Source organism: Stegastes partitus, unplaced genomic scaffold, assembly GCF_000690725.1.
Source record: "Stegastes partitus isolate 25-593 unplaced genomic scaffold, Stegastes_partitus-1.0.2 Scaffold45, whole genome shotgun sequence".
NCBI lineage: Eukaryota > Metazoa > Chordata > Actinopteri > Pomacentridae > Stegastes > Stegastes partitus.
Genome location: NW_007577776.1, coordinates 36,241 through 49,355, shown reverse-complemented (window position 1 = coordinate 49,355; position 13,115 = coordinate 36,241). Strand labels below are relative to the sequence as shown.

Genomic DNA, 13,115 nt, shown 5'->3' with positions numbered 1-13,115 from the left:
AAAGGTCTATCTACATTGTTGATACCTCTGGAATGTGCAGATCTGTGAAGACCCCACCTCTTTGTACACTCACCCTTCTGCTGCTTGTTGTAGCTCAAGCACACCAGCTTCCCTCGGACTCAGCTCAGGCACCGTAAAACTACTCTGAGCAACACAAAGGCAAGTTGGAACACTGGAGCAATCCAGTCATATGTTGACACGTGTTTGAACCAGAAACTGACTCTGAAGAAGAACAATGATAAAGATAGCCATATCCTGCAAGGTGGCAGGATTGGTTCCTCTAGTTTGGTATGTATAAAACTCAGGGAGTCTGATCTGTGATTTACAGATTGTCAGTGGTGCAACACAGTTTAAAGGTGGAAATGCTTGCTTGGCTCCTCATGTATCTTCCAGCATATAAAAACACCACATGGACATTTGATTTTAACATATGATCCATTTCTGCATCAGACAGATTTTAGACTTGCATTGTGATCAGATCTGAGCAGGTGTAAATGCAGTCGGTACAGTTTTTTAAAAATATATTTCGTTTTAATAATTCTTTTTGCTCTTTCTTTAAAGTCCATCCATCAAGCCATCCAGTTATGTCCAACTATACTCACTTTAGCCTGATGAGCGCCATGGGGGGGATGGTGCCTATCCAGGTATAGGATGACATGTCAGTGTCCAGATAGAACACACAGATAGATCCAGGTCACTTCTTTGTGAAATGTTCAACCAGTGACAGATTTATCCTCATAATTTACATCCAATGAGTCATACAACGAACATTTGGACGTGTGGAGGCATACATGTAGGTCAAAATATGTGAAATAAATTCAATACATCAAAATCGATAAATACAAACCAAGAAAAAAAAAACAACACGTGTATTTTGTTCATGCTTATTGAGTGAATTCAATTCAGTTTGTGAGCTTTTTCCTGCAGCCTGTCAGTCAAGGTGTACATTATTTATGTTCTTATGAAGCAATGCATTTGCTTTAAATCATCTGGATTTTATGAAAGCCTGTTCTTTCTAAAAGCTTATCAAAAGGATCCCATCACCTCAGTATTTATGTTACAGCAAACACTTGATTATCAAAGCAAACATCCCTACATGCCATAATAAAACAGGCCTTTCAAAAAAAGGTGACCTTTAATGGCACTTAAATGCACGTTAAAAGTAATCAGCTGCTGCTATAAAAGCGAAAGGATGACATGTTGTCTGTCAAAGGTGTTGGTGAGAGCACAGGAAGGTCACTGTGTGTTAGATACAAGAGACATGTCTCATCTACTGCATGCGATGCTCTCTTGTCTCAGTGAATTTGTATTTATCACAGTAAATCAGCTGTGTGGGTTGTAGCAGTCAGAGCCACGAGAATGCATAATACAGACACAACTCATGCTTTACAATCAAAGCCGGTGCCTTTTTTAGGAATTAACAGATAAATGAGACTATATAAAATGTGTATCTGTCGTTATATGATGATGATAAACTTTATTAAACTAAAGAAGACCTGGAGGTTAGGAGTCTTTTGTTTTCAAATGTAGGCACCAAAACGACTGTGCCAGTGGTGGTCAGGCAGCTTTGTCAAACATGCAATCAAAAATCACTTGTGGATGATGAGTCCTTGCCTTTAAGATAAGGGGCTGCACGGTGGCTTGGTGGGTAGCACCGTCACCTCCCAGCTAGAAGATGCCCGGTTTGCTTCCCGGTTAGGATGCCAGGGATCTTTCTGCGTGGAGTTTGCATGTTCTCCGGCTTCCTTCGTCCGCATGCTGAGGTTAATGTGAGTGCGCTTGTTTGTCTCTCTGTGGAGCCCTGCGATAGACTGGCGACCTGTCCTGCCTCCTCCTAGAGAGGATTAAATGGTGGATTGATGGATGGAAGAATGGTCAAGAAAAAATCTTCACAAAGAATTCAAAGTCTGAGTGAGTGAGATATTAAAATGAGACCAATTAAACAACTCTCTATAACTTCTTATAGACTTTGCAAAATTCCTCATTAAACGTTCTCCTCCTACTGGGAGGCCACAACCCATTCTCTCTAAAAAGATTAATCAGATCATCTCTGCCATCATCGTGTTTGTTTGTTTGTTTGTTTGATGTCTGGGGATATCTGATCTAATCATGGCAAATTTTCAATTATCTAATTTGTTTTTAAAATCAACTGTGCAACTCATTTTGTACCTGGCTTTCCAGTCAAAGCCTTTATCTAGCTAGCATGGACTTGAACTTACACTTTAAAACTTTTGTGGGTTGTAGTCACACAGACTTGTTCAATCTGTAATTCAAATGTAAGTCTAATCTATTTAAATCTGCCAGTTTGGAAGTTATACTCATCAGCTGGATCTTTGACTAACCATAATCAAAGTGGTTTTGTTGCCTAAATATAAACACAGTGAAGTCTAGATGTAACCCTGGTCCCTGATGTGAAGCTTTGGACACCCTTTGTCCAGCCCAACCACCTCCTGTTTTGTTTGTTGTGTAATTCTGGAGTATTTGTACATGTGTGTGACCTTAAGACTCTGTCACTGTTTGAAGTTAATAAACTAAAAGTGAAGAGACAGTGATGGACCACAGAGTCTTTGTATTAGTGCCTTCAGTATTACTTCAATCCAGCAGCCAAACAAGTTGCATGAAAAGCAAAAAAAACCCAAAAGATCCAGTCCTATGACTCATGAAGCGATGCTAGTTCTTCCACTGACTCATAAAAACTGACACTGGAATTTTAACATGTCTCCAGTGTAAACAAATCATTCCTAATTGTATTCAAGTACAGTTTTACCTCAAGTGCTTTAAAGCCTTTCGTTTTCCTTTAAATGCACCTCAGTTGATATCCAGATGCTTCAGAGACCTTTCTACTCACGGTCACGGATTTAATATTCCATTCACATTAACCACCTGTGCTTTCAGAACACGGGAGAACCACAACTCCCAGAATTTAATGAAGTTTTTGCCGTATCCAATCCCTTTGAGTACCAAACACCTTATTAAACATGCATAGAGAAATTAAAATTTCTACGCTAACCCCTTGAAACTGTCACCCTGTATTTTCCTTAACAAAAAAAAATACAAAAAATCATCCACTGCTGCAAAAAGAAAGACTATAAGCGTTGGAAATCCCTGCTGCACGGCCTGATCGCCAAGTAAATTTCTAATCATGACGACGGCAGTGGCTGTTAAATTAGGCTGATGGTCTAATTTCACCCATGGTGAGCCATTTGGGGATGTACAGCCTCTGGAGTCTGAGCTGGGTAAAGATATTAAAGTCAGATTTAATTAATAAAAGAACACTTGGATGGAAGCGCCTGGATGTATGTACGGAGCTGGCGGATCGGGCGACAGGATGATTGATTACCTGTAATTCAAAAAGAGAGGAGAGTTGGGTAACTTTCGTTGCAAGTCAAATACTTTCGACAACGATTTGGCATTTACAACATATTGTGAAGCCATGAGGCAAAAACAAATCCTGTTTCTTCTTCCTTTCCTTTTCGTTCCTTGTTATTTCCCTCTCTCCCTCCCTCCTCCTCGCCCTCCTTGTGTGCCTCCGTTCATCTGTGAGGCTTCGATAACGGTCGTTTCTTGGACTGAATGGAGTGATTCAAACCCCTGTGACCTCTGGACGCACACACAAACACAGAGCCCGAAGCCAGCGGCGTCCTGTGACGCCAGGCCTCTGCTGCAGCGAGATAATGTTCAGTGTTTAAGTGTCAGCGCCTGATGGATGACGGCACATGTGTAAAACGGAGCATTACAGCAGGAAAGTTCAAATGCCAAGCGCCGTTGTAAACAATGGTTAAATAAAGCTTATTGCCAATTATTCCAAATGGGACTGCTAATGTGGTAAAGCTGCTGCGTGTGTGGCGTTGTGTTTCATTTTCCAAATTCAACCAGGGTATCGGTAGGAATGCAGGTCATGTGGGTTAATTGCTGCTTAACAAAAACCATCCATTCAGACTCTGAATTCTAAAGAGATTATTGATAATTCGGCAATCTTTTTAAGGTTACTTAATTTTGTTTCGATCATGACACCCTGTATTGTCTGCTGGCTTTGGGAACAGTCAGTTCAGGACAATTTGGTTTCAGAGCATTGTTTTGAATTAAAAACAATTGTTTCTTATTTTAATATTTTAATATTTAGAGACCTGTTGGGTTGGACCCAAGCAGCCGGCTGAATCAGGCTGGTTGAGACCAAGTGTCGGCACACATTCTGACAGCAGGGGCGGTTGCCAGATTTGGCTCTGGCCTTGGCGCGTGGATTTGGGTGGGCTGAGAATCTGAAAACCAGACACATTCGGACTGACGTCTGCTGACCTGAATTTGGGCAAGGTGCAGACCTGGTTCAGTTACAGCACCTGGGGCCTGTACTACGAAGCAGGATTTGGGGTTACCGAGGTAACTTCAGGTTAAATCCTGGGTTTTCGGTCCTACGAAGGTGGTTCTCTTCTTACCAGGGTACATCACCATGGTAACTTACGCTCAGCGACTAACCTGCTCCACAGCAAGTTAAGTTCAAGGTTGAGATCACCAGGAATAAAAACACCGCCCACTGAAAGTCAGTTCTCTCCTGTAATTCTTCAGAAGGAGCAGAAAACAAAGCAGTTCTCAACAAAATGGCATCACCGGCATTTATAGAAGACCCGCTACACGTCGGAGCTGAACTGTGAGGGATCACTGAGGAGTGTGAGGGTTTTTCGGAACCGGCAGAACAGCACACCCTGACGAGGATTTCTGAGCTCCTGCCTTCCTTCATTCATTTTTTCCCCCCTGTTGGCTACAGGCAATGTCAAAGCGATTTCATTATTATTTCCATCCCAATATCACCCCATAGCAGTAAACTGACTTCAGCATTAAAGCTTGTATTTGCAGGATATGTTAATAATCCTATATTGCTTTGAATTATGGTTCTGTTTGTTCTTAATTTGTTCCCATGTCCTTTTTACACCGCCAGTAAAAAAAGTAAAAAAAATGTCAGATATGCCACAAGTGTATACATTAGGCAACAAATTAGTTAAAGGAATCCTCAGATTGTCTTACTGATATCTGACTGATTATCTGATAGGATCAGTGATCATATTATATTTTGTTATAAACTAATGAACATATTCATTCGCACAGTCAGCAGTTTTCTGCCAGCATTCCTTCCTGGCTTTGGTCGCTGCAACGCTGCTGCTTTTTCCTCCTATGATGTTTTTATATGATTCTTCATATTTTGTACAGATTACATTCTGCTCCTTGGCGGTAAAGCAAGTGGCTCTGCAGCCAGACTTGTCCACAGTCATGATTGGTCAGATGCCGATAACTCCGCCCATTTTATGTGCACGCGCTCATATTCAGATCAGACAACCCTGGGTTGACTTACCGACTTGATAACCACCGTCGTAGGACCAGTTATCCTGAGTGTGATTGTTAGTGTTAGTCAAGCCGGATCTCTGAAACATATCCTGGGTATGTTGATCTGGCTTCGTAGTGCAGGCCCCTGGACTGGACCAGTGTACTTGGGCTGAATCCTGGGCATCACTCTTTACTTTACCTGGGTTGAGTTTTGTTTTTTTTTTCTTCTTTTTTTCTGGTCTGTCATGATTTGGTCCACTAAGTGACCAGGTTATTTAGGGTACCTGAGGATACTTTTCAAAGCCTAGGTTAAATGTGCAACACCTGTTTGAGCTGTTGGGAAAGAAAATCCAACACAGTTGCTCAGTTGTGGACAATTAAGTCAGACTAATTTGCAGTAAATTCTGCTTCGATGAAGACTCAGCTCAGAAGTTCAACTTCGACAACTATTCTGTCTCTTTAGGCATCTAAAATTTTTGATGCTAATAAAATGCATTTTGCATATTTAGCATTTAGTTAGTCAAATCAAAAACAATACTGGAGCAAAGTACAGGGGAAGTTTTTACTGCTGTTGTTTTCTTCAGACTTTCTTGCAGCACAAAAGGGCAACTGCTCAAAACGTCGACTGTACATTTTTTCAACAAACAAACAAAAAATCATACTCCATAAATCATCATCACAAGAAAACTAAAACAGATATTAGTGAAGTCACCTGACAGCAGTGAGTTACTTTAATGCCATATAATGACAAGTTTCCTTTTTTCTTAAAAAAACAAACAAACAAACAAAAAAGACAGAATTAAAATGTAATCAAGTAATCCTGGGCAATTTTAATCTAATCTAAATACACATTTTTTCGACTGTAATCTGATTGTAAATACCTATCTTGTAATCTGATTATGCGGAGCCATAACTACCCAGTTCTGTTATTGGTAATAAGTGGGTGGAGTGTCTCAGAAGAATGTGATTGAGGTCTTTTTCATTCACTTCACCTCCTCCTCCTCAGACAGTTTCATATCAGTATGTTTGAAGCAAGGCCTGACTTTTGTTTTCAATCCAATCAATTTCAAAGTTCTTATTTAAATCCCCCTGTAGAGTTTCACCTTGAAACTATGCTGCTGTTTCTTGTCCTCTGATGGTTCTGCACTGAAGTGGCTGGAGGTATGCTGTACCTGCTGCTGTGAGGATTCCTCCAACATCACATTACAGTCAACAACCAGCACATGTCAAAGAGTTGAAAAACTTTGTTTGCATTGGATAAAAGAACACGATTTGTCAAAAAGAAAAAAAGCAGATCACACATTGCTTCTCAGTCATTGCAGCTGTAAAAAGTTTTGCCTGACTTCTCAAAAACACGATGGTCAACTTTCTGTCTGACTGATCAGCCTGCAGCTGCTGACCGAGGACGAGGAGGCACGGCAGCTTTCCTTCTCTCTGGAACCTGGCTCTCGTGTCTCGCCCTTTCCCTTATTAACTCGCAGCTTTGTTTGCCAATAAAGGATGACTCATCTCGACTCCCCGAAGACGCGATAAACCCTCTAATCTCTCAGCCTCCTCTCTGCGCTTCTCTCTGATTTACCTCTGCATTCGTACAATTTAAACACCCCATGCAGATCCAATTTAAAGTTCAGTGTCTGTTGTCATAGCGATGGGCTGGTATGTACAGCATACACACCAACCGCTAACTTTGAAAGTAAGTCATCTTCGCTTTTGTTGTATTGTGTTAAAGGCTGTTTATTCGGTGTTATGCAGAAGCACCCCTGGCAGCTTTTCAACCCAGAATTTGAACATTTTCTATTGCTGCTGCTTACAGGCTCTCTAACACTCTGTCTCGAGGTCTCTCCACAGCTTCGGCTGGACCCATGAAAGACGCTCTGCAGTTTGATCCTGAGCCACTCCAGCGCCGTCTTGGCTTCTGATAGTTGTTTTGATCTATATCCCACTCTCAGATTGTGTTTCCTCACAAATCTCTCCAGTTTCCTTCTCCCTGCTGTTTAGAGCTCGATGTGCCTCCTGCTGCCAGGTGATGACTGGTACCTGACATTTTTCACACGGAGCGCTCCTCGTAGGCTTCCACTTGCCTTTATGCTTATTAGAGCTTTCTGTCTAGACACTTCTATGAAGGAATGATTCTCTGAAAAACAGGTGTCTACATACAGAAGCAGAAGTGGCTGATGTCTGCAATTGTTTACCTGTTTTAGCCAAAAATCGAACACTGAAGCAGTTTTATTTTGTCAGTTAGATTCATTGTTCTGTCACACTTGAGAACATGAGTACCATGTACAGCTATTTAAAACACATCTTATGCTGTTTCTGCTGCTATTATTTGGACTATATTAGAAAAAAAAATCTATATTTGTACCTTGACTATCAACATTTTTTTTAATTTCTGTTAATTTTCTGTAAATGTTATTTCTCAAAGTGATAGTCTAAATGTAAAGATCATGGAATCAAGCAGCCATCCTAATTCAATTTCCAGAAATATGACTTCAGTAGGACAGGCGTCGGCGGTTAGGTTAAACTGTGTGTAAGTTAACCATCAGTACATGATCGCTGCAGCACATGTTGCCAAAAAATTGTAAAAAATATATTAATTTCAATGTACTTTCTGCACTACAACACTGACTGGAGAGTGGGTGGTACTAGATTTTAAAAGGTCACATTTATTGGGATTTACATCCATTTACGTTAAAATCTGCAGCAGATTTGTGAAAACAAAAGTTTTGCATGTGAGAAAGTCAAAATTTCAACTTCTGTCAGGCGGCCAAATATTCTTGCTGTAAGGGCTGGATTTGGCTGTTTGCCTACAGCTGACCTGACATGATTTCAGTGCCCTTAATGGTAAACAGAGTCCTGTCCTGAAGTACTAAAAAAAAGAATCTGTGCAACTGTGCATCAGTTAAGTCAAGAGGGCATCGAATAAAATATTCAGTCAGTCCCTTAGATTCTGTTCACGGAGCTGATGATTTTGGAATTGCATTGAACTTTGACCTCAGTCTTCACACAGGGTCTTTTTTTTTTTAATGTCCTCACTAAGTCCAGCGATTAATATTACATTATATTATGTCATAAAAGTGGGAAGACAACAGGCGATACCCAAGAACATCACAGAAAATGTGAAACGATGCTGCTATCAACCCTAAATGAAAAGCAGGTTATTCCTGTACCCACGCTCCACCTCTGCACAAAGTTTCATGAACATCAGCTGGGCAGTTTAGGGCTACACTCAGAGACAGACAACCAAGCACACTCACATTCACACCTACGGACAATTTAGAATCACCAATTAACCTCAACATGTTTTTAGACTGTGTGGGAGGAAGCTGGAGAACCCGGAGAGAACCCACGCTGCACGGGGAGAACATGGAGACTCCACGCAGAAAGATCCCGGTGCCCCCACTGAGACGTGAACCGGCGACCTTCTTGCTGCGAGGCAACAGTGCTAACCAACTGCACCACCTTGCAGCCCCACAAATAAATTAATTGTGATATATATACTGTGGTTTTGTTATGTCTCTGTTGCGTTGCGCTTGAGCCTCTTCAGTTGACAGAATGTGTTGACACTTAAGGCTCATTTCATTTTTCTATTCTGAGCCTCTGTCCTCCTGCTTGTGACCCAGAAATTGATCTCAGTTCTTAAAGGATGCTGTGTCTGAACACGTGATGTATAACAGAGGCGACATACAGTTGAGATACAATGATGGGAAAAGGACTGACAAATGCGTACATATACGTCTGTTTGTATAGTGTCACGACTTCACAGTGACCCCGTAGCTTAGCTTTTGGCAAGTAAATTAAACTGCATAAACACAGTTCATAAAGTTACAATGACGAAAAGGAATTTTACAACTCCCCCGTGCCTCTGGCATTATTAAGTCGTGTTATCTCATCCACAAACAATGAGGACATTATTAACCTCTACAGCTACCCCAAAAGCAAAGAGAAGGCCAAGATAAAAGGAAACATGGCGAAGAGGAGATAACGTTGTACTACTTGGAAAGAGCCATGTATTAAAATGATAGATTGCACTGTGGTTGCAAGTGATTACCCAGCCATCCTGCTAGGCATGATAAATACCCATAAGCCCCTCTGTCAGTCTTTTGTGGAGGACTGGGCCGAGTGGGGGAGCATTAAACGATGAATGGCCTGTTTCTATGGATTTGGACAATAAGAACATCGTTGCAGAGCAGTGGGGAGTCGGAGAACATAACATTACAGCTACAACATGTGTGCTGGACTTTCTTACTGGGAGGAAAGATGAAAGTGAAGACGAGAAGAAGCACTGCAGAAGAACAGAGGATAAGTGGGATGGCACATTAGTAGGCTGTTGTGTAAATGATATATTACTCAAAACATATACAATCATTTAAGTTTAAAGAATAAGAATAATTAATCTTGAGGGTTTATTCATTATATGTTACCCATTATCATGTTGATTCTTAAAGAGTCATGTGCTTGTAAGTTATGCTGTTCTGCAGGACAGGGAAACAAATGAGTGTGTGACTGCCAATAACCTGATAATCGATAACCAGGATGAGCTTTGGATGTGGGGAAGACAGGCTGTATAAAGGGGCGTACATTCCAGCGAAGAAACAAAGGATCAAAGGAATGAAGGAACAAACAAACAAATGGACAGATCAGAGGAAGATGTGAAACAGCTTGTGTGACATATTGTGTAACCTGTCATGTGACTGAATAGTATAAGACACGGGTCTGAGGAAAAGGTCTTAGTCTCACTCTGTCTGATGCTCGGGAGAGTTTGACCCGGAGCTCTGTAATGTCATATTCAGTGTGTGATTAAATTGATTAATTGAGACCGCGCTGAATTTGTTTCGTCTTTACAAACGAACAGAAAAGAGAATCTTCTCTAACAAGGCGAAGAAATAAAGGATGATACAGTACAGAGGATAGGAAACAAGGTAAAGAGGGGCAGATAAATGCCATCATTCAGATCACACATATGAACACTTCTGTAGACCTGTTCAATAGTTGTATTTGTATTTTCTGGAAATTAGGTTTGAATAAGCAGAGGAAGTACTACTACAGGCAAGAGTTCCAGAGGTCACTGAGGTACATGATGACACTAGAAGAGTACAAACATGTTAACAGTGGAGGGAAAACAGAAAGATTCTGAGCTTCAAGAATGAATAAATGTTCTGTATTATTGTTTTGCCTAAACAGAAAGCAGAAATAAGGAATGATGAGGACTCTCATCTGGGATTTAGAGCTTCTTGATAAGGGTTTCCCAACGAGGTGAATGAAATTATGTTTCCTATTCTTTGTCTTCTCAAAAATATATAGGGAGAAGACATTGGTACGATTTTGCAACAGCAAAAACCTTCAGAGAGAAAGTGTGTTCTGCCTAGATTAATTAGTAATTATGAGGAAATATTTTTCAATGGGAAACATCACAGAAACTCAATTTTCTGACCTATTTAAAAACCTGATTTTGAGCTCTCCGTCTGTAGGCCGTTGTTTGTTTAAGGAGAATGAACTAAAGAATCATTTACAACAACGCTGGAGCTTTTCTAAAAGAGATTAACATCTGTAATACTTACAAACAGCAATCACAGCAGTGTGTGTGGCCAAGCTTAGCAAAGCCAAAGTCTCTTTGAGTCCCAGATCAAGGACCTGATCTGAAGCATGTCTGCTCTATAACCCACGGGAATGAATAGGGCATAAATTAGACCAGTTTTTAGGGAGACAGTCAGACACGATCTGATTATTAGACCCGATCCGAAACGTGGTCGACCACAGAAGCGACACCGGCAGTAGCATGATATGATATAAACAGGGAAGTTAAATGTTAAGTCAAAGAAAGTAAATCCAAAAATTATTTGTCTTGCAAGTCTTTTTTTTAACCTCTTTTTTCACATCCTGCACTAACAGTAAAGGCAACATGAGAGTTTAGTGTTGCTTATTTGCATTAACTTTTTCTACTTTCATCTTTTACTGGTTTTTTCAAATGTTTTCTAACTCTGACCGACTTAGAACCACTGGACCCTCAAAAACCACCACCAAAGCCAAGCCATTAACTTTGCACTGGCTCACTGTCCACTGAAGCACACATACGCTGATCAGCCACAACACATATGGACTATGTCATCACAGTGGCTCCTGTCAGTGGGTGTGAACTGTCAGTTCTTGAAGCTGATGTGTTGGAAGCAGGAAGAATTGGCAGTGTGAAGATCTGAGTGACTTTGACAAACTGTGCTGGCTAAACGACTGGGACGGAGCATCTCCACAACAACAGGCCTTGTTGGGTGTTCTCTGTATCCAGTGGTTTTCAAAAGTGCTCAAAGGAAGGACAGCCGTTGAACCGTTGACAGGTTCATGACTGCTCAAGGCTCATTGATGCATCCTGGAAGTGAAGGCTGGTGTGGTCCGATTCCACAAAAGAGCTACTGCTGCACAAACTGCGTGAAACGTGAAAGGTGTTGGAACCCTCAGAGTATTACAGCTGGCTGTGTACGGGTTAGTATAGCTGCAGAATAGTCAGACTGGACCCCTGTCCACCACCACAAGCTCCTACAGTGAAGACCTCAGTGTCAGGACTGGAACTTGGAGCAATGGAAGGTCTCCTGGTCTGATAAATCACATTTTCTTTTCCATCATGTGGACATCTGTGTGCCGCTAAACAGCTGGAGGAGATACAGCAAGAAGTAGTATGGAAAGGAAGCAGTTTGATGCTCTGAGCAATGTTCTGCAGGTAAAGCTTGTGTAATGCACTGATGTGGATGTAGCACCTATCTAAATACTGTTGCAGACCAGTGTACACCCTTTCATGGCAGCAGTATTCCCTGATGGCCTCTTTTAACAGGATCATGCTCACTGCCACACTACCAAACACCCAACATGACAAAGAGTTCAAGGTGCTGACTCGGCTTCCACATTCCAGATCACAACCTGATTGAGCAACAAGTCCGATCCATGGAGGCCATACTTCACAACTTCCAGGACACAAAGGACGGTACCTGATACTGCAGGAGACCTTCGGAGGTTTGTAGAGTCAAGACCTCGATGGGTCAGACTTGTTTCGGCAGGACAAGGGGTAAATACACAATGCTAGGCAGCTGTTTTTTACTGTTGTGACTGATCGGTGGATGTCCTTGCCTATTTAGCCGCACTTTTGACTCCACCCTTAATCTTGTCATTAGAGAAAGCAATGACTGTGTTTATAGTCTTTAACTTGGCACCACCACCTCTACCGAATACACAGGCTCACAAACAATACCAGCACAAAAGTAAAGGAAACCCAACCTAAACATCAACAGGACACGTTCAGCGGTTCATTTTATTCCTTGTCTCCCTTCAAAGTGCTCCCTAATTTGTAGATAATAAGCGTCGCCTGTCAAAACATTTGCCTCCTAAGACCCTGACTATGTGAAGTCTTCTATTTTAGTCAGACAGACAACATGTTTCCAGCTAGGTGTGTCTATCACATATTCAAATTACTCCCCATGCACTGACGCCCTCTACCCCTCTCCTGCTCTATTGACGAGGACAAACCTCAGCAGGGAGAAGGAGGGGTAATGAGGTGTAACAGAGTTCATGGCAAGAAACAAGAAAGCAGCCCGAGCAAGAAGAGAAAGAAAGTACGAGTGCCACTGATGACCTCCAAAAGATCGGCACGGACTCCTCCTGCAGCGGTGTCCTGAAAAATGGCCACTTTTTGAAGAAATGTAGAGGTCAGAGTGGATTTAAAGCAGCAGCACAAAAGATTTTTAGCACAATGACACTAATGATAAGCCAGATAAGCACTTCAACAGTTTCCTCATCATGGACAAGTTTGATTAGTT

The 13,115-nt window shown here is 41.5% G+C and overlaps 2 long non-coding RNA genes across 2 annotated transcripts in view; one reads left to right on the top strand and one right to left on the bottom strand.

The window, feature by feature from the left end:
• The window catches only part of LOC103375860 (uncharacterized), a 25,742-nt gene extending 16,033 nt beyond the window's left edge, over positions 1–9,709 (top strand). Inside the window, exons 2-4 of the long non-coding RNA XR_521266.1 lie at positions 928–934; positions 6,943–6,955; positions 9,637–9,709. This is a non-coding gene — a long non-coding RNA (uncharacterized LOC103375860). The remainder of the gene's footprint in view (positions 1–927; positions 935–6,942; positions 6,956–9,636) is intronic.
• The window catches only part of LOC103375869 (uncharacterized), a 13,970-nt gene extending 4,247 nt beyond the window's left edge, over positions 1–9,723 (bottom strand). Inside the window, exons 1-3 of the long non-coding RNA XR_521269.1 lie at positions 9,642–9,723; positions 7,625–7,629; positions 4,287–4,291 (exon numbers count right to left, since the gene is read on the bottom strand). This is a non-coding gene — a long non-coding RNA (uncharacterized LOC103375869). The remainder of the gene's footprint in view (positions 1–4,286; positions 4,292–7,624; positions 7,630–9,641) is intronic.
• Between the last annotated feature and the right edge of the window lie 3,392 nt (positions 9,724–13,115).